Source organism: Lepidochelys kempii, chromosome 3, assembly GCF_965140285.1.
Source record: "Lepidochelys kempii isolate rLepKem1 chromosome 3, rLepKem1.hap1, whole genome shotgun sequence".
In the NCBI taxonomy this organism is placed as follows: domain Eukaryota; kingdom Metazoa; phylum Chordata; order Testudines; family Cheloniidae; genus Lepidochelys; species Lepidochelys kempii.
This window is the reverse complement of record NC_136382.1, coordinates 78,734,222-78,752,506: the sequence shown is the minus strand read 5'-3', so window position 1 is coordinate 78,752,506 and position 18,285 is coordinate 78,734,222. Positions and strand designations below refer to the sequence as shown.

The window sequence follows — 18,285 nt, the reverse complement described above, 5'->3', positions numbered from 1 at the left end:
GGTGGTACGCTAAGGGCTGCATTAAGGAGGCCATGTTGGTGAGTATCTGGGTTTCTGTTGTGGGGACAGTTTGACAGTTTGACCGTGTGCTTGACTGGTTGTTTGAAAAGTGTGAATTGGGAGTGCTTTGTTCCAGGTGAACCTTGAGTGGGCCTGACTGTTATAAAAAGCCAGTCAGCTGTGAACCAGCTGAGCAGCGAACAGCAGAGAGGCTAACAGAGGGAGTTTGCCTGGGGAGAGCCCACTGAGGCTTACATCTTGCTGGTTTCTCTGAGTAGTTACTAGAACTCCTGAGGAAGCTCGTACAAGGAAGGTAATATGGATGGGGAGTGTTCAGCTGTTGTGACCTACACTGGACGTGCCATGTTTGTCTTTCTTCCACAGGACAGAAGCGACTTGGACTGTACAAAGTGCAAGCTGGTCTCCATATTGGAAGAGAAGGTTCAAGGTCTGGAGCAACAGGTATCGACCCTGCATTGCATAAGAGAAACTGAAGATTTCCTGGACATACGTCAGGATATGCTTCTACAGACACAACGTTCTGAAGATTCAGAGCAGGCCGCACTGCGGGGACAGGAGGACGGTGAAGAAATTTGGCAGCATGTGACCTCCAGAAGAAGAAATGGGAGCGTCCATGTACCAGCAATGCAGATACAGGTAAGCAACCATTTCTATGTTCTCTCCACAGGTACTAATGCGGAGAGTGAACTAGATGATACATCTGAGGGAAAGGAAGAGAAGGAGACTCCACTGACTGGAAGGCATGAGATGCACTGTCCTAGGGTTGCGGGTTCCACGACCACCGCTCCCAAGAGAAGGAGGTGGGTGGTGGTGGTTGGGGACTCTCTCCTCAGGGGGACTGAGTCATCTATCTGCCGCCTCAACTGGGAAAACCAAGAAGTCTGCTGCTTGCCAGGAGCTAGGATTCACGATGTGACAGAGAGACTGCTGAGATTCATCAAGCCCGCGGATTGCTACCCCTTCCTGCTTCTCCACGTGGGCACCAATGATACTGCCAAGAATGACCTTTAGTGGATCACTGAAGACTACACGGCTGTGGGAAGAAGGATAAAGGAGTTTGAGGTGCAAATGGTGTTCTCGTCTATCCTCCCCGTGGAAGGAAAAGGCCTGGGTAGAGACCGTCGAATCGTGGAAGTCAGTGAATGGTTATGCAGGTGGTGTTGGAGAGAAGGCTTTGGATTCTTTGACCAATGGGATGGTGTTCCAAGAAGGAGTGCTAGGCAGAGACGGGCTCCACCTAACGAAGAGAGGGAAGAGCATCTTCACAAGCAGGCTGGCTAACCTAGTGAGGAGGGCTTTAAACTAGGTTCACCGGGGAAAGGAGATCAAAGCCCTGGGGGAAGTGGGATACCGGGAGGAAGCACGAGCAGGAGCACGCGAGAGGGGAGGGCTCCTGCCTCATACTGAGAAAAAGGGACAATCAGCGAGTTATCTCAAGTGCCTATACACAAAGGCAAGAAGCCTGGGAAACGAGCAGGGAGAACTGGAAGTCCTGGCACAGTCAAGGAATTATGATGTGATTGGAATAACAGAGAGTTGGTGGGATAACTCACATGACTGGAGTACTGTCATGGATGGATATAAACAATTCAGGAAGGACAGGCAGGGCAGAAAAGGTGGGGGACTTGCACTGTATGTAAGGGAGCAGTATGACTGCTCAGAGCTCAAGTATGAAACTGCAGAAAAACCTGAGAGTTTCTGGATTAAGTTTAGAAGTGTGAGCAACCACGGTGATGTTGTGGTGGGAGTCTACTATAGACCACCGGACCAGGGGGATGAGATGGACGAGGCTTTCTTCCGGCAACTCACGGAAGTTACTAGATCGCAGGCCCTGGTTCTCATGGGAAACTTCAATCACCCGATATCTGCTGGGAGAGCAATACAGTGGTGCACAGACAACCTAGGAAGTTTTTGGAAAACGTGGGGGACAATTTCCTGGTGCAAGTGCTGGAGGAACCAACTAAGGGCAGAGCTCTTCTTGACCTGCTGCTCACAAACTGGGAAGAATTAGTAGGGGAAGCAAAAGTGGATGGGAACCTGGGAGGCAGTGACAATGAGATGGTCGAGTTCAGGATCCTGACACAGGAAAGAAAGGAAAGCAGCAGAATACGGATCCTGTACTTCAGAAAAGCAGACTTTGACTCCCTCAGGGAACTGATGTGCAGGATCCCCTGGGAGAATAGCATGAGGAGAAAAGGAGTCCAGGAGAGCTGTCTGTATTTTAAAGAATCCTTATTGCGGTTACAGGGACAAACGATGTGTAAAAAGAACAGTAAATATGGCAGGCAACCAGCTTGGCTTCACAGTGAAATCCTTGCTGATCTTAAAGACAAAAAAGAAGCTCACAAGAAGTGGAAGATTGGACAAATGACCAGGGAACAGTATAAAAATATTGCTCGGGCATGCAAGAGTGAAATCAGGAAGCTCAAATCACACCTGGAGTTGCAGCTAGCAAGAGATGTTAAGAGTAACAAGAAGCAACAAGAAGAAAGTCAAGGAAAGTGTGGGCCCCTTATTGGATGAGGGAGGCAATCTAGTGACAGAGGATGTGGAAAAATGTACTCAATGCTTTTTTTGCCTCTGTCTTCACAAACAAGATCAGCTCCCAGACTACTGCACTGGGCAGCACAGCATGGGGAGGAGGTGACAAGCCCTCTGCCGAGAAAGAAGTGGTTCGGGACTATTTAGAAAAGCTAGACGAGCACAAGCCCATGGGGCTGGATGCTCTGCATCCGAGAGTGCTAAAGGAGTTGGCGGATGTGATTGCAGAGCCATTGGCCATTACCTTTGAAAACTCATGGTGATTGGGGGAAGTCCCAGATGACTGGAAAAAGGCTAAAATAGTGCCCATCTTTAAAAAAGGGAAGAAGGAGGATCCTGGGAACTACAGGCCAGTCAGCCTCACCTCAGTCCCTGGAAAAATCATGGAGCAGGTCCTCAAGGAATCAATTCTGAAGCACTTAGAGGAGAGGAAAGTAATCAGGAACAGTCAGCATGGATTCACCAAGGGAAAGACATGACTGACTAATCTAATTGCCTTCTATGACAAGATAACTGGCTCTGTGGGTGAGGGGAAAGCAGTGGACATCTTGTTCCTTCACTTTAGCAAAGCTTTTGACACGGTCTCCCACAGTATTCTCACCAGCAAGTTAAAGTAGTATGGGCCGGATGAATGGAGTATAAGGTGGATAGAAAGTTGGCTAGATTGTCGGGCTCAACGGGTAGTGATCAATGGCTCCATGTTTAGCTGGCAGCCAGTATCAAGTGGAATGCTCCAAGGGTCAGTCCTCGGGCCGGTTTTGTTCAATATCTTCATAAATGATCTGGAGGATGGTGTGGATTGCACCCTCAGCAAGCTTGCAAGTGACACTGAACTGGGAGGAGAGGTAGATATGCTGGAGGGTAGGGGATAGGATACAGAGGGACCTAGACAAATTGGAGGATTGGGCCAAAAGAAATCTGATGAGGTTCAACAAGGACAAGTGCAGAATCCTGCACTTAGGACCAAAGAATCCCATGCACCGCTGCAGACTAGGGACCGAATGGCTAGACAGCAGTTCTGCAGAAAAGGACTTAGGGGTTACAGTGGACGAGAAGCTGGATAGAAGTCAACAGTGTGCCCTTGTTGCCAAGAAGGCCAATGGCATTTTGGGATGTATAAGTAGGGGCATTGCCAGCAGATCAAGGGACGTTATCGTTCCCCTCTATTCGACATTGGTGAGGCCTCATCTGGAGTACCGTGTCCAGTTTTGGGCCCCACACTACAAGAAGGATGTGGATAAATTGGAGAGAGTCCAGCGGAGGGCAACAAAAATGTTTAGGGGACTGGAACACATGACTTATGAGGAGAGGCTGAGGGAACTGGGATTGTTTAGCCTGCAGAAGAGAAGAATGACGGGGGATTTGATAGCTGCTTTCAACTACCTGAAAGGGGGTTCCAAAGAGGATGGATCTAGACTGTTCTCAGTGGTAGCAGATGACAGAACAAGGAGTAATGGTCTCAAGTTGCAGTGGGGGAGGTTTAGGATGGATATTAGGAAAAAAACTTTTTCACTAGGAGGGTGGTGAAACACTGGAATGCATTACCTAGGGAGGTGGTGAAATCTTCTTCCTTAGAAGTTTTTAAGGTCAGGCTTGACAAAGCCCTGGCTGGGATGATTTAGTTGGGGATTGGTCCTGCTTTGAGCAGGGGGTTGGACTAGATGACCTCCTGAGGTCCCTTCCAACCCTGATATTCTAGGATTCTATGAAATATTTTGATTAAAACTGTGGTACTCACTGACACAAGAAGTCATTGTTGCCAAGAATTTAACAAGATTCAAAGAGAGATTGGACATTTAGATGGATAGCATGAAAACTGAGTTATCATAATTAAAGTCAACTTTTATGACATTACATTAAATCTCAAACTTCGGAATTTAAACTAATCTCCAACTATTGGAGGTCAGGATAAGACCAATGTGAGGGCAGATTACCTCATATCTGCTTAATGCAAGGTTCTTATAACTTCTTCCAAAGCAGCTCGTGCTGGTTAATGTCAAAGATGAGATACTGGACTAGATGTCCCTTGAGTCTCATCCAGTGTGGCAATTCCTATGTACTTTTTTTTCCAAAATGGATCTTATTGCTATTATGAATGATGCTCACATGTTGGAAAATCAGTTTTGTCTTTATGGAAGTACAAACATAAGCCACATAATTTGTATTCACTCAACATAATAAGTAATGTTGTAACAGTAGTTTCTTGTAATTATGACACCTTTCACCTCAAAGGAACCCAAAGCACTCTGGAAACTATAAGAATTAATTCACCCACCACTGAAATGCAGTAGCCAGCCTTTGGTGCAGTTCACAACACCCAAGTAACGTGGTACAGTCACACTACACAGCAGATTAGAGCAAAACACAAAGACTGATCTCTCTAATTGGAACTATATGGGGAATTTTTGATGGGCACAGAATGGGGAAGTGTGCCAGGAAATCTTCATTTTACAAGTCATCAGAAAAATGGCATACCAGCACCATAGTTCTTTGTAACATAATGCATGACTAACATGGATGAAGAACCTATTTAATAACCAACACCACTTCCTTCAGCACCTTGTTTTTAATTAGGAGGTATCCCATTGAAGTACTAATTTGGCCCAACTGTGCTTATCTTATGGGAGATAAAAGCAAACACATCCCGGAATTGGTATGGTCCCTATGGTGACTCTAGAATGGCTGAGATACTTCAGCTGCTTTTTGTAAACTGTCTTTAAAAATAAAACTACAGAAAATATGTTGGGACAATTAGAAAGTAATAAAAAGAGAGAGACTTTGAAAACTTGAACATATACAGTTTGGAGCATCCAAATGACGTGCATCCTGGGGTGTAAAAGGAATTGGCTAATAAACTTACTGAACCACAGACAATCATGCATAAAATGCCAGGGAGAATGCAAGAGATACAGAAGGACTGAAAATCAGAGCCAATGTGGTTCTAATTACAAAAGCATTAGAAAGAAGAACAATGCTAGAAAGAAAAATCCAGTTAAATCTGATTTCAATCTCTAGTAAAGTAGTGGAACGAATATTAATGGAGTGTAATGGAGCCATGAGCAACTAGCAATGTGAATTCATATAAAGAACAAATCATGCTAGACAAACTTGATGGCTTTTTAAATAAAATGACTATATTAATAATGGATGAGAGGAATGTTGAGTTTTAGTAAAGCACTTGACACAATGGGCCTGAACCCTGTATGAGTTAGCTATGCTCAAGGAAGGACAAAGCTGCATTAATTCACCTTTTTTGCACCTCTTTCGTGATACCAAGATTGGACGCTGCTACTCCTGCCCTCAGCATAAAGCAGAGCATTCCTAAAGCTCTTTAGCTTACAAATGGTTGCCAGTGGCTCCCAAGGGCTGTTCCAGTAACTGAGGAATGCCATGATGTATCAATGTTTCAGCCATGTACTCTTTCTCCTCGATACTTCTGGGATGAGGATTAAGAGGGGAATGGCATGGAACCACACAGAGCAAAGGAGCCAGAATATGGGCCAGGATCTGCATCCATGTCCCAAGAAATTTGTCTCTTAAAGTTATTTCAGAGAAGATTGGCCCTAAACACTGTCTTATGGATTGAAAACTCACTGAATGACTACAGATAAGGGCTAATGATAAGGACAATGCATTTGGTTGAGATGAGCTGCTGAAAGAATCAGGGTGAGGTTCAGTCCTACTTAACACCCTACTTACTGAGCTAAGAATGACACAGAAGGATCCACAGAGGTTAGACATATAGCCAGGAAATAACAAAATTACATTTCACTTGACAGAACACACGCTAATAAAGGATTTTTCAGGGAAAATAACCTGAACAGGGAATCTAAAATCCAGTAATCACAAAAATTTGCTTGCCGTTTTTGAACTAGAAAAGGTTTGCACTGTTCTCAACTAGGGTCACCTAATATGCATTTTCTTCTCTGGTTTCAGTGGTAAATATAAATATTAGACAGACAGAAAGATATAAATATAGATGTTATATTTTACAATAATGTCCTAAGACACAGGAGTTATGCTGCACTGAAAATGTAACATTTAGGAGCATTGTAGTGGATCTGTAAAATGTAATTTATAACAAACAAAAGGCTTTCATCCTTCACTGCCTTTCATCCCAGGCTGTAGCCATGGACTAATAAAGCAAGTAAAAGTAAATGAAGAAGGAATCATTAATTAAGCAATCAGTATTTTGCTTATGTCAAATTATCAAAGTGGCACATGGAAACAGTGCTATTGTTAATAATGTTTTAGTATGGTGATCATACTGTAAATCTCTTCTTCTGCAGGTTTAATAACTTGTCCATAAAACTCTTCTCCAGGCTGAAACTTGATGGACTTAATAGTGCAGATCAGAACCCAAGAATGTTCATTTTAATTGTCTGAAAAAGTCAATCAGGTCTCGTGGGTTCATTTTTAAAAGTTTAAGGAGTACAATTAAATAGGAATCAGGTAGTAATGTACTGGTGCATCCGATGAAGTGAGCTTTAGCTCACGAAAGCTTATGCTCAAATACATTGGTTTGTCTCTAAGGTGCCACAAGTCCTCCTTTTCTTTTTGTGAATACAGACTAACACTCAGGCTGCTACTCTGAGACTTGTCTGTGTCTCTACTACTCAAAGACTTCATTTCAAGAGAGAATTTTCCAGGTTCTAATGTGTTGTAGTTGCATTTGGTACTTGGAAATAAAACGAATAACAACAAAACAACTGAGAGATTTAAATCAGAATAATTACTTTTCAAAAAAATTTAAGACATTTCATTATGTTTCATTACTGTTTATGGACACGAGAGAGTAATACTGTAGGTGACAATATTTGAGTTTAAATAATAGATCCTAAGTATTTTGAAAGAGCCTATATGGTCTATTAAACAAGAAAATACTGTTACGGAGCAAAAGTGTATCCCCTAGCCCCTGATTAATTCATTCAGGAAGTGGGTGGGCGTGCATTCAGACATACCACTGAAGGACAGTTTATCTGAGCCAAGGAAAGGAGGGAAACAGTTGTGCTCTGCTGCTAGCACCCTGCCTTTCCTTTCACCTGTGTACCTAACTACCAGTCAGAGCAGGCTGACTAACTATTTATATGAAACATTTCCAAATTTCAAAGTTGTTTCCATTTTGCAGAGGTTAAAAAAGGACCAATTTCCCATTTTTTTCCACAAAATTTTCCATATTGTTTCTGAATTTTTCTAGAAAATGTTGTAAAAATAGGCATTCCAAAGTCTTATTAATCATAAATTATGTTTCCTTACTGAAAACAAGAGTTTCAGTCAACAAGACGTTTCCATAATCATTCTGAAAATGACTTAGACAGCAACATTGATAAAATGGCATGGAACATTTGCAAAAAATGGGAAATTTTGAAAACACTGACAATTTTTTACTAAAGGTTCCGTATTAGAAAAATGGCCATTTTTTCACAAACCACTGTTTAGTGCAAAAAATATCAACCATGTTACAACTAGTAGAACCTAAGGGCCCAGCCCTGCAATCTGAACCATTCTGGCAGACGATGCACTGATTTGAAGCCCCACTGTCTTCAATGGGACTCGTGCAGAGTACCATTAACTTCCATGGGTCTCTAACCTACAGTCTGTGTAGATCAGATTGCAAGAGCAGAGCCTAAAGTAAGGATTTCAAATTGTTTGTTTAACCCACTTTGTGGTGATAGAAGCTTATAGTACCGAGGGTAGCGCATCTACTTCCAGTTCAGGACCTAAAACTTTGCAAAATTACAAATGTTTTGGTTTAACACTATTCCAATGCAAAATCAGAAGTTTTTGAACATTATTTCTGTGAATCTGAATGAGAACAAAATGTCATCATTTTTGTTGATAAACAGTTTTTACTACGTAATTAATGAAATTCTGGCTCTCTTACTGCAATGGAGAAGGCAGAGTAAAATGGGTTGCAGTAAGTAGCTGTTTGGTGGCAAAATTCGCCTCTGAAATTGCCATTTATTTTTATCCAAGCAAATACATTTGAGACAAACCTGAAAACTACATTTTCAGAAAGAAAATGAACTTTGTGAACATTCATGTGAACACCTGTTCATGAACTTTCAGTGAGGTGAGGTTCATGACTGTAATGAACTTTTAATCCAAGTTATGTCGGTGAGAGTTTCAAGATGTTCGCTTACTGTTTGGTGATCACTTTTGTACACATGCACAGTGGGGTGGATTAAAGATTTAAGCTTCAATTTAAGTGTATTTTTAGGCTCTTTGTGATATGAAAAAGATCTTTTGAAGGAACTTTCTCAGTGTAGTGACTCAGCTCCATGACATCCACTAATGGTTGTCATATGACTAAATTCTAATATATAGCATTTTAATACTTACATGTGCAAGGCCCTGTATAAACACTAACTATTCATCCCAACATCCTTCTTTAAATTATTCCTGCTGTGGAACTGCTTCCTATTTTTTGCAACTGTCTCTTTAAGGAAGGGTGTGCGTACTGAGTCTGTACAATTTAACTACGCTGCACTGCTATATCCCTGATAAAGCAATGAGAAGGCTGCAGGCAAACAAGCTGCTGTGACAGGACTCTAGATGGCCTGTATAGGGAAAGGAACCTTCACTGCAGTGGACATGTGAAAGCTAAATATCTTAGATTTACAGCAAAAAAACCAAGATCATTACATTTAGAAGTGGGATCCGACAGCAGTGAAAAAGCCTTGTTACCACATGTAAATTCCAGCTCATTAATGCTTTAGAAGACTTACTTCCACTCATATGGAACCTTGTGACGAAAAGCAGAAAGGATTCCATTCAGGACTGTGTTCTTTTGTGACACTTGCTGCAGCACACAGTAAACCTAACACTGATTTTAACTATTTGTCTAGTACTGTTCTCCCAATACAGTGGCTGGGAAGCTGCAGAAAAACAAATATAATTATGACACTGCACCCCATATTCTTCACAGTGATATTATTAAGATATCATTATGACCTAATTATAATGTATTTTATGCAAGATAAGCCATGTCAGGTGACATTTAAAAAGTTATGATTTGCTGAATATGACTATCCTATTATTATGCAAGTATCATTTTTGTATCTGGAGTTATGAATATGGACTATATATCTGTATATAGAAAAGCCGGTGTCATAAATATAAAGGGAAGGGTAAACCCCTTTGAAATCCCTCCTGGCCAGGGGAAAGCTCCTCTCACCTGTAAAGGGTTAAGAAGCTAAAGGTAACCTCGCTGGCACCTGACCAAAATGACCAATGAGGAGACAAGATACTTTCAAAAGCTGGGAGGAGGGAGAGAAACAAAGGGTCTGTGTCTGTCTGTATGCTGGGTCTTTGCCGGGGATAGACCAGGAATGGAGTCTTAGAACTTTTAGTAAGTAATCTAGCTAGGTATGTGTTAGATTATGATTTCTTTAAATGGCTGAGAAAAGAATTATGCTGAATAGAATAACTATTTCTGTCTGTGTATCTTTTTTGTAACTTAAGGTTTTGCCTAGAGGGGTTCTCTATGTTTTTGAATCTAATTACCCTGTAAGATATCTACCATCCTGATTTTACAGGGGGGATTTCTTTATTTCTATTTACTTCTATTTTTTATTAAAAGTCTTCTTGTAAAAAACTGAATGCTTTTTCATTGTTCTCAGATCCAAGGGTTTGGGTCTGTGGTCACCTATGCAAATTGGTGAGGCTTTTTATCCAACATTTCCCAGGAAAGGGGGGGGTGCAAGTGTTGGGAGGATTGTTCATTGTTCTTAAGATCCAAGGGTCTGGGTCTGTAGTCACCTAGGCAGATTGGTGAGGCTTTTTAACCAAACCTTGTCCAGGAAGTGGGGTGCAAGGTTTTGGGAAGTATTTTGGGGGGAAGGACGCGTCCAAACAGCTCTTCCCCAGTAACCAGTATTAGTTTGGTGGTGGTAGCGGCCAGTCCAAGGACAACGGGTGGAATATTTTGTACCTTGGGGAAGTTTTGACCTAAGCTGGTAAAGATAAGCTTAGGAGGTTTTTCATGCAGGTCCCCACATCTGTACCCTAGAGTTCAGAGTGGGGGAGGAACCTTGACAGCTGGACATGCACAAGTCCATATGTAATGCATCCGAGGGTGCTGAGGGAGTTGGCTGATGTGACTGCAGAGCCATTGGCCATTACCTTTGAAAACTCATGGCGATCGGGGGGAGATCCCAGATGATTGGAAAAAGGCAAATATAGTGCCCATCTTTTAAAAAGGGGCAAAGGAGAATCTGGGGAACTACAGACCAGTCACCCTAACCTCAGTCCCTGGAAAAGTCATGGAGCAGGTCCTCAAGGAATCCATTTTGAAGCACTTGGAGAATAAGAAGGTGATCAGGAACAGTCAACATGGATTCATCAAGAGGAAGTCATGTCTGAGCAACCTGATTGCTTTCTATGATGAGATAACTGGCTCTGTGGATTTCGAGAAAGTGGTGGACGTGATATACCTGGACTTTAGCAAAACTTTTGATACGGTCTCCCACAGTATTCTTGGCAGCAAGGTAAAAAGAATGGATTGGATGAATGGATTATAAGGTGGATAGAAAGCTAGCTAGATCGTCAGGCTCAACAGGTAGTGATCAATGGTGCAATGTCTAGTTGGCAGCCGGTATCCCTGGCGGAGTGCCCCATTAATGATCTGGATGATGGGATGGATTGCACCCTCAGCAAGTTCGTAGGTGACACTAAACTAGGGGGAGAGGTAGATACGCTGGAGGGTAGGGATAGGGTCCAGAATGACCTAGACAAATTGGAGGATTGGGCCAAAAGAAATCTGATGAGGTTCAACAAGGAAAAGTGCAGAGTCCTGCACTTAGGAAGGAAGAATCTCATGCACTGCTACAGGCTGGGGACTGACTGGCTAAAAGAACATGGGGATTACAGTGGACAAGAAGCTGGATATGAGTCAACAGTGTGCCCTTGTTGCCAAGAAGGCCAATGGCATTGTGGGCTGCATTAGTAGAAACGTTGCCAGCAGATCGAGGGAAATGGTTATTCCCCTCTATGTGGTACTGGTGAGGCCACATCTGGAGTACTGCATCCAGTTTCCCCCACACACACACTACAGAAAGGATGTGGACAAACTGAAGAGAGCCCAGTGGAGGATAATGAAAATTATTAGGGGGCTGGGGCACATGACTTATGAGGAGAGGCTGAGGGAACTGGGCTTATTTAGTCTGCAGAAGAGACGAGTGAGGGGGGATTTGATAGCAGCCTTCAACTACCTGAAGGGGGGTTCCAAAGAGGATGGAGCTAGGCTGTTCTCAGTGGTGGCAGATGACAGAACAAGAAGCAATGGTCTCAACTTGCAGTGTTGGAGGTCTAGGTTGGATATTAGGAAACACTATTTCACTAGGAGGGTGGTGAAACACTGGAATGTGTTACCTAAGGAGGTGGTGGAATCTCCATCCTTAGAAGTTTTTAAGGCCTGGCTTGACAAAACCCTGACTGCGATGATTTAGTTGGGGTTGGTCCTGCTTTGAGCAGGGGGTTGGACTAGATGACCTCCTGAGGTCTCTTTCAACCCCAATCTTCTATGAATCTATGATTTCAAATGTAGTTACACCTTGGTAATGCCCACTATTCAAGATGCTTTCAGTCGACATAGTGGGTGAGGAAAAGCCTATAAGGGCAATGGGCCATTAGGAAAAACAATAGGCCTGAGGAGAAGCTTATCTCCCACCTGTGGAGACTTCCTGGAAATGCTACAGACAGTCTCCAAGTAATGGCTGCTATGACTCTACAAGTACATGTGATGAGATCACATGTCTCTGGACTCCATCTTGGGATGTCAGTATTTTTCCACAGACTGGTCTGGGAACCTAGCTTTGAGAACAAATGGTTCCCACCATATGCAAAAGCTATGTAAGGCAGGGAGTGACATCATCTGGGGTTCTTCACTCCCCACCCAAGAAGATTCCTGGATACACCGGAGGAACAAAGACTGAACAGGGGAAAGTGCTAGACCCAGGCTAAAAGGATTTCTAGACTGTGAATGAAACATCTAGGGATTCCAAGCTGTAAAGCAAGTGCAGCTTGCACCTTAAGAATCTGCAGCCTACTTAATCATCTGTTAGGGTGAGAATCTGCTATTGATAGCCAATCTATTTAGTATATTACACTTTGTTTGCATTTTTTGTTTATTTGCTAGGCAATCTGCTTTGATCTGTTTATCACTTATAACCTCTTAAAATCTATCTTTTGTAGTTAATAAACTTGTTTTGCTAGTAAGTTGGAGTGAAGGGTGTGGGAATCATAACTTGGGGCAAAGGTTGTTGCATATGCATCTCCACTTTGAGGGAGGGGGCAAATTTTATGAGTTTATGGACTACAGTTCCCTGTGCAGCACAAGATGGCATAATTTTGGGTTTATACTCCAGAGAGGGTGTGTGCCTGGGGAGCTGGGAGTTGCCTTAACTGTATCCTTCATATGCAGGGGCTGGTCAGAGAGCCTGCATGTAACTGCAGCTGAGTGTGTCCCTACCTGTATGTATGCTGGTGAAAGTTCAGGCTGGAGGGCTTTGCAGCTTGTCACAGCAATACAGTGTGAGAGGCAGCAGTACAGTATGGTGTGTCGGGGGCTCAGTGGTACCCCAGTTCCAGGTGGCACCCATCATAATAACATAGTTTAAAGCAAAAGTCAACTGACAACTTGTGTGAAACTTCTCTGAAGTTACCATGGTAATAGTATGGTATAAATATAGACAGATGAGAGAGGGAGACACCATTCACAGGATTATGGGCATCGGTGCCAGAGGTTGGTACATGTTTTATTTCTAACAAGGAAGTCAGAAGTCAAAGGATTCACTATGCAGTGATAATTCAAATAATTACTGATAAGTGTGTGTTAGGCTACACTTATACACTGAAGATCTGATCTAACTCCCACGAAGTCAGTGCAAGTTCTTCATTCCCTTCAATGGGAGATGCATTGTGACCTAAAGGACAAGATTCTGAAATATGGGTGATAATAAGTCTATTACACTTAATCAACATATACAGGTGCTGTTGACCGCAATGGGTATTGTGCTTTTGGCTTGAGAAAAGTATATTTATATATGTTGTGCTGAAAATATACCCCCTGGTGCCATATTTAAATAGTTTAAATTTATGTAATCATTTTGATAGTGTGTTGGTCCCTGAAGACACCAGAATGTGCTATATAGTTCTAAATTAATAAAGAACCACATTCTAAATATGAGAAACCTTTGTCTTCATGTCATCTAGTTGTGTCCATGTTATCTAGCAAATTTCCAGCAGCTGAGATGTGAAGCAACTCAATTCTTCCGAGTCTTTTACTTGCATCATTAAAGTGCAATTCCCAAGGAAAATGAGTTAAACTTAATTCTACAGCCCTTATTAATTGTTTTGATAATAAATTAAAATGAATTGGGTGCATAGTTTTCAGAAAACTGTCAGGAGACCTACAATGAAAAAAGAATATAATTTGAAGACGCTAATTAGCTGTAATTGCAGTATTTAATAAACGAGACACCTACCAGTTGTGATAATCAAATCTCTTCAATGAACTGCACTTGGTTTGTTTGGCTTAAAAAAAAAAAAACAGTGACTTGCAATATGCTAATGCTATCAGGGGGCATTGTTCATGAACAGACAGAAAATGTAGTAGTATATTTCCCCCCTCTGAAAACTACACTATTGTATCTTTTTTATAAAGCTGATTTTAGAAGAGGACTAAGAATTTGCACAGATTTGATACACATTTGAAATGTAACTCTAATTAAAGTAACACCTATTAGGCCAGTTAAGCAGCTGCCAGAGTAGTCCAGCAAGATATATTTGGTCTCTGACCTTCGTTTAAAAACACTAGACTCTACTTCTAGCAGTGCATGCATTCACTTTGGCTGTCTGTCTGGAGATGAAGGCTGTGGAGTTATCAGTTGTATCAACACTGGAGTACTCTGGCACAGCAGTGAGGAAAAGCCAATAGATTGTGTTATGTCCGTCCACGTTAGACAACAGAGGTTGAGGAGTTCAGCCTGCAGTGCTTTCAGTCTCTCACCACTTCAAACACTTGACATTTAACTTTTCCAATGTAATTAAATAAGGTTGTTTGTGCCATTCCTAATGCAGGGTTTAGTATGTTTTTTAAACCGATCAAATAAAATTCATGTTGTAAATGACACCACAGCATTAGACACAGCTTTAAAGTTTATTGCTACCTCATTTGGGTTTACTTTGATGCTATGTTTTATAAAAACAACAAAGGTTATAAAAGAGAAGGGATGATTTATCAGATTTTCACAGTGCTTATGGCTATGTCTATTGACGTGATAAGACTATATGGTCTTAGACTGGTGCATGACAAGACGCCTCAGCTTTGCTTAAATGCCAAAGGGAAAACAGTTGTGTCTTCTCTCCAAATGCAACTGTAAGCACTGAAGGCAGAGATAGCATACTTGTAAACATCATTACACATTATGATAAGATGAAAGAACAAGCTTAAGGGATAGCATGAGGCATTCACAGAGGTCATTTCCTCATAATATCAAAGCCCTCAATTGTATCTGTTGTTTACGGAATGGGGAGTGGTAAGGGAGAATTTACAAACAATTCAGCAGATCAAAATGCTTAAAAAAAAATCAGATTCCCATCTTCACCAAAAGAATACATCTCCAAAAATGCTACTACTCTGTAGGGACAAATAAGTATCTAAAATGTCAATGTAATCTTTGATTAAATGCAAGCTTTAGTGCATTCATCTAGTAATTAGTGGACAGATCTAAAGGGCCAGGGACAATATATCTTTGCAGATGCACTGTACTTGTGTGAAAAAAGTGCTTTTAGATGATTAATACTGATTCCTCTTCCACAGTGCTGACAAATATAATTTGCTCTAGCAATTAATAGAGCAGACTAGGGAATGAGCTTCGAACAAATCCTTCTCTGACAGGGTAACTGGCCTAGAAGATGTGGAGAAGGAGTAGAGGTGATATATCTTGACAGGTTGACATTCTCATAAGCAAAATATGGAAGTGTGCTTTAGATTAATTTAATATAAGGTGTGTGCATAGACTGTCCTCAAAAAAGTAGTTATCAATGGTTTGCTTTCAAACTGGGAGGACAGTGTGGTAGTGCAGCGGTCCGTCCTGGGTTTGGTACTATTCAGCATTTTCATTAAGTACTTGGATAATGGAGTGGGGAGCATGCTTATAAAATTTGTAGATGACACGAAACTGGGAGGGATTGCAAACACTTTGGAAGATATTACTGGAATTCAAAATAACATTGACAAATTGGATAATTGGTCTGAATTCAATAGGATGTAATTCAATAAAAACAAGTGCACAACTACAAAATGGAGAATAATTGGCTAGTTGGTAGTACTGCTGAAAAGGATGGGGGGTATAGTGGATCACAAACTGAATATGAATTAACAATGTGATGCATCTGCAAACCCCCCCCCCCAAAAAAAAAAAAAAAAAAGAGCTAACAGGAGTGTTGTACGTAAGACACAGGAGGTTACTGTCCCTCTCTACTTGGCACTGGTAGGCCTCATTTGGAATACTGTGTCCAGTTCTAGGCACCACACTTTAGGAAAGATGTGCACAAATTGGAGAGGAACAAAAATGACAAAAGGTTTAGAAAACCTGGCCTATGAGGAAAGGTTAATAAAACTGGGCATATGTAGTCTTGAGAAAAGAAGACCAAAAGAGGACCTGATAACAGTCTTCAAATATATTAAGGGCTGTTTTTAAGTGGAAGAGGATCGATTTTTCTCCATGATACTGAAGGTAGGACAAAAAGTAACGGGCTTCATCTGAAGCAAGGGAGATTTAGGTTAGATATTAGGAAAAAAACTTTGTAACTGTAAGGCTAGTTAAGCTCTGGAATAGGTGGTTGTGGAATCCCCATCACTGGAGGTTTCTAAAAACAGGTTGAACAAACACCTGCCTGTCAGGGATGGTCTAAGTTTACTTCTTCCTGCCACAGAGCAGGGAGCTGGACCTTATGACTTCAAGGTCCCTTACAGCCTTATGTATCTATGATTCAATGTTTTTTATTTAAAATATGCATTTGGAGAAAGAATTCTTGAATAGAATTCCACTGTTTTAGTGGAAACAGATAGTTAAATGTATTTAGACAAAAACGGAACCGCGATGATTTAAGGTTTATTTTTAATCTAAATAACCCTGTTCAAGCAGAAAACTGTGGAAACCTTGAGGTTACTTTCTTGAAAACAAAGCAGAACTCTCCAGTATGTAAAAGGAACCAAATGGCCAATGTCAATAAATATTTTCCTCCCTATTTTCTATCTTTTAGAGCGCATCTTGTTCCCCTTTTGTAGCATCCTCAGAAAGGCAGCCTGACGCTATCAGTGGCTGTAAACTCCCACACTGACAACTATTATCCATTAGCCAGTGACTTGATGTGCCAGCTCAACATCACTCTATTAACTGACTTACATTTTCTCACTCCCTATGGGACAATCTCTCTAAAGAGTGCCCTCTTGATTCATGGTACTGAGACTCACAGTTCTGCAGCTGCAATTCCTAACTGGACAAACAATGCCAAACAGTATATTAAAAACAAAACACAAAGTAATGATATTTGAGAAACAGAAGTCTTTAAACATTTAATGCTCTGGAGGGGTGATGCCACTGTGCTTCTAAATTCATTTCAGGCAATGGTACTGTTTCAGTCCTCAAAATACCACCAAAGTGACATTTACACATATTGAGGATGTAATGATCACTCAGAGATCAGACTTCTGTACCCCAGACATTCTACTGCATCTGCTCTAATCAGAGACAAAAGAAGTTGCAGCATTCTAGTTTAAAAATACTAAAGTCCTAATCACTTATTGTAATTCCCAAAATGGAGAGTTATCTCTAACTTTTTAACTATTGAATTCACTCTGGCAGAGCTGGGTAATAAAACCCATCATATTCTAATTTTCTGACAGCTTGATAGAACCAATGTTCTTAGTATAGATAAAGTGTAATGAAGCACTTTCTTTCCCATAGGAAAGTCTTCCACTCATATTCTTTGATGCCAGCTAACCTTCACATCTGCTGTTTCCCCATTGATTGTTGCAACTTGACATGATGAAAACTAGAGTGCCTGATGAAGCAATTCTATTCAATGGCACCGTTACTTTTTCACAAAAGGGAGTGTAGTAAAATAGCAGTTTGTTTCCTATAGCTTCATGAGAAAGTCTCTATTGCAAATTATGGAGATGAACATGTTGTCATCTTATGTATAATAAAGTGTGTATGCTGGAGGGAAAGAGTGTTTGTTCCTTTTGTGCTAAACCCCTGCCTATGTGAAATTATGCAAATATTGAATGTAGATTTGGTTTTGAATTTGTTACTCAAATAAATCATTATTCCATATCTTATGTATAATATCCATAACAAAATGCAAAGAGCTGATCCAGTTCTCTTTAGAAATGATCCTAAAAATTACTTATTACTCAAACAATGTGATTCATCAATAAACTTATTATAAATCTCTCTTAAATGCATAATAGTGAACTGTTATATCCCAGCATTCAGGGTTTTTTTTCATTAAATAATACAGAAGTCAAACCAGAATTCTTTAGTTATAAAAAAATAAAGGTGGTACATCTCTCAAGAACTAAACTCATTATATATTTCATTAGATTATTCTAACGTACTCTTTACAAAGAAAAGTATTGTGGCAGGAGAATAAAAATGAAGTAAATAGTCATGGCAAATCTTCTACAATGTTGTGATATGCACGAACATGACA

At 41.0% G+C, this 18,285-nt stretch overlaps 1 protein-coding gene across 5 annotated transcripts in view; it reads right to left on the bottom strand.

Annotated features, from left to right (window-relative positions):
* The window catches only part of GRIK2 (glutamate ionotropic receptor kainate type subunit 2), a 612,718-nt gene that overhangs the window by 91,304 nt on the left and 503,129 nt on the right, over nucleotides 1-18,285 (bottom strand). The window lies entirely within an intron of this gene.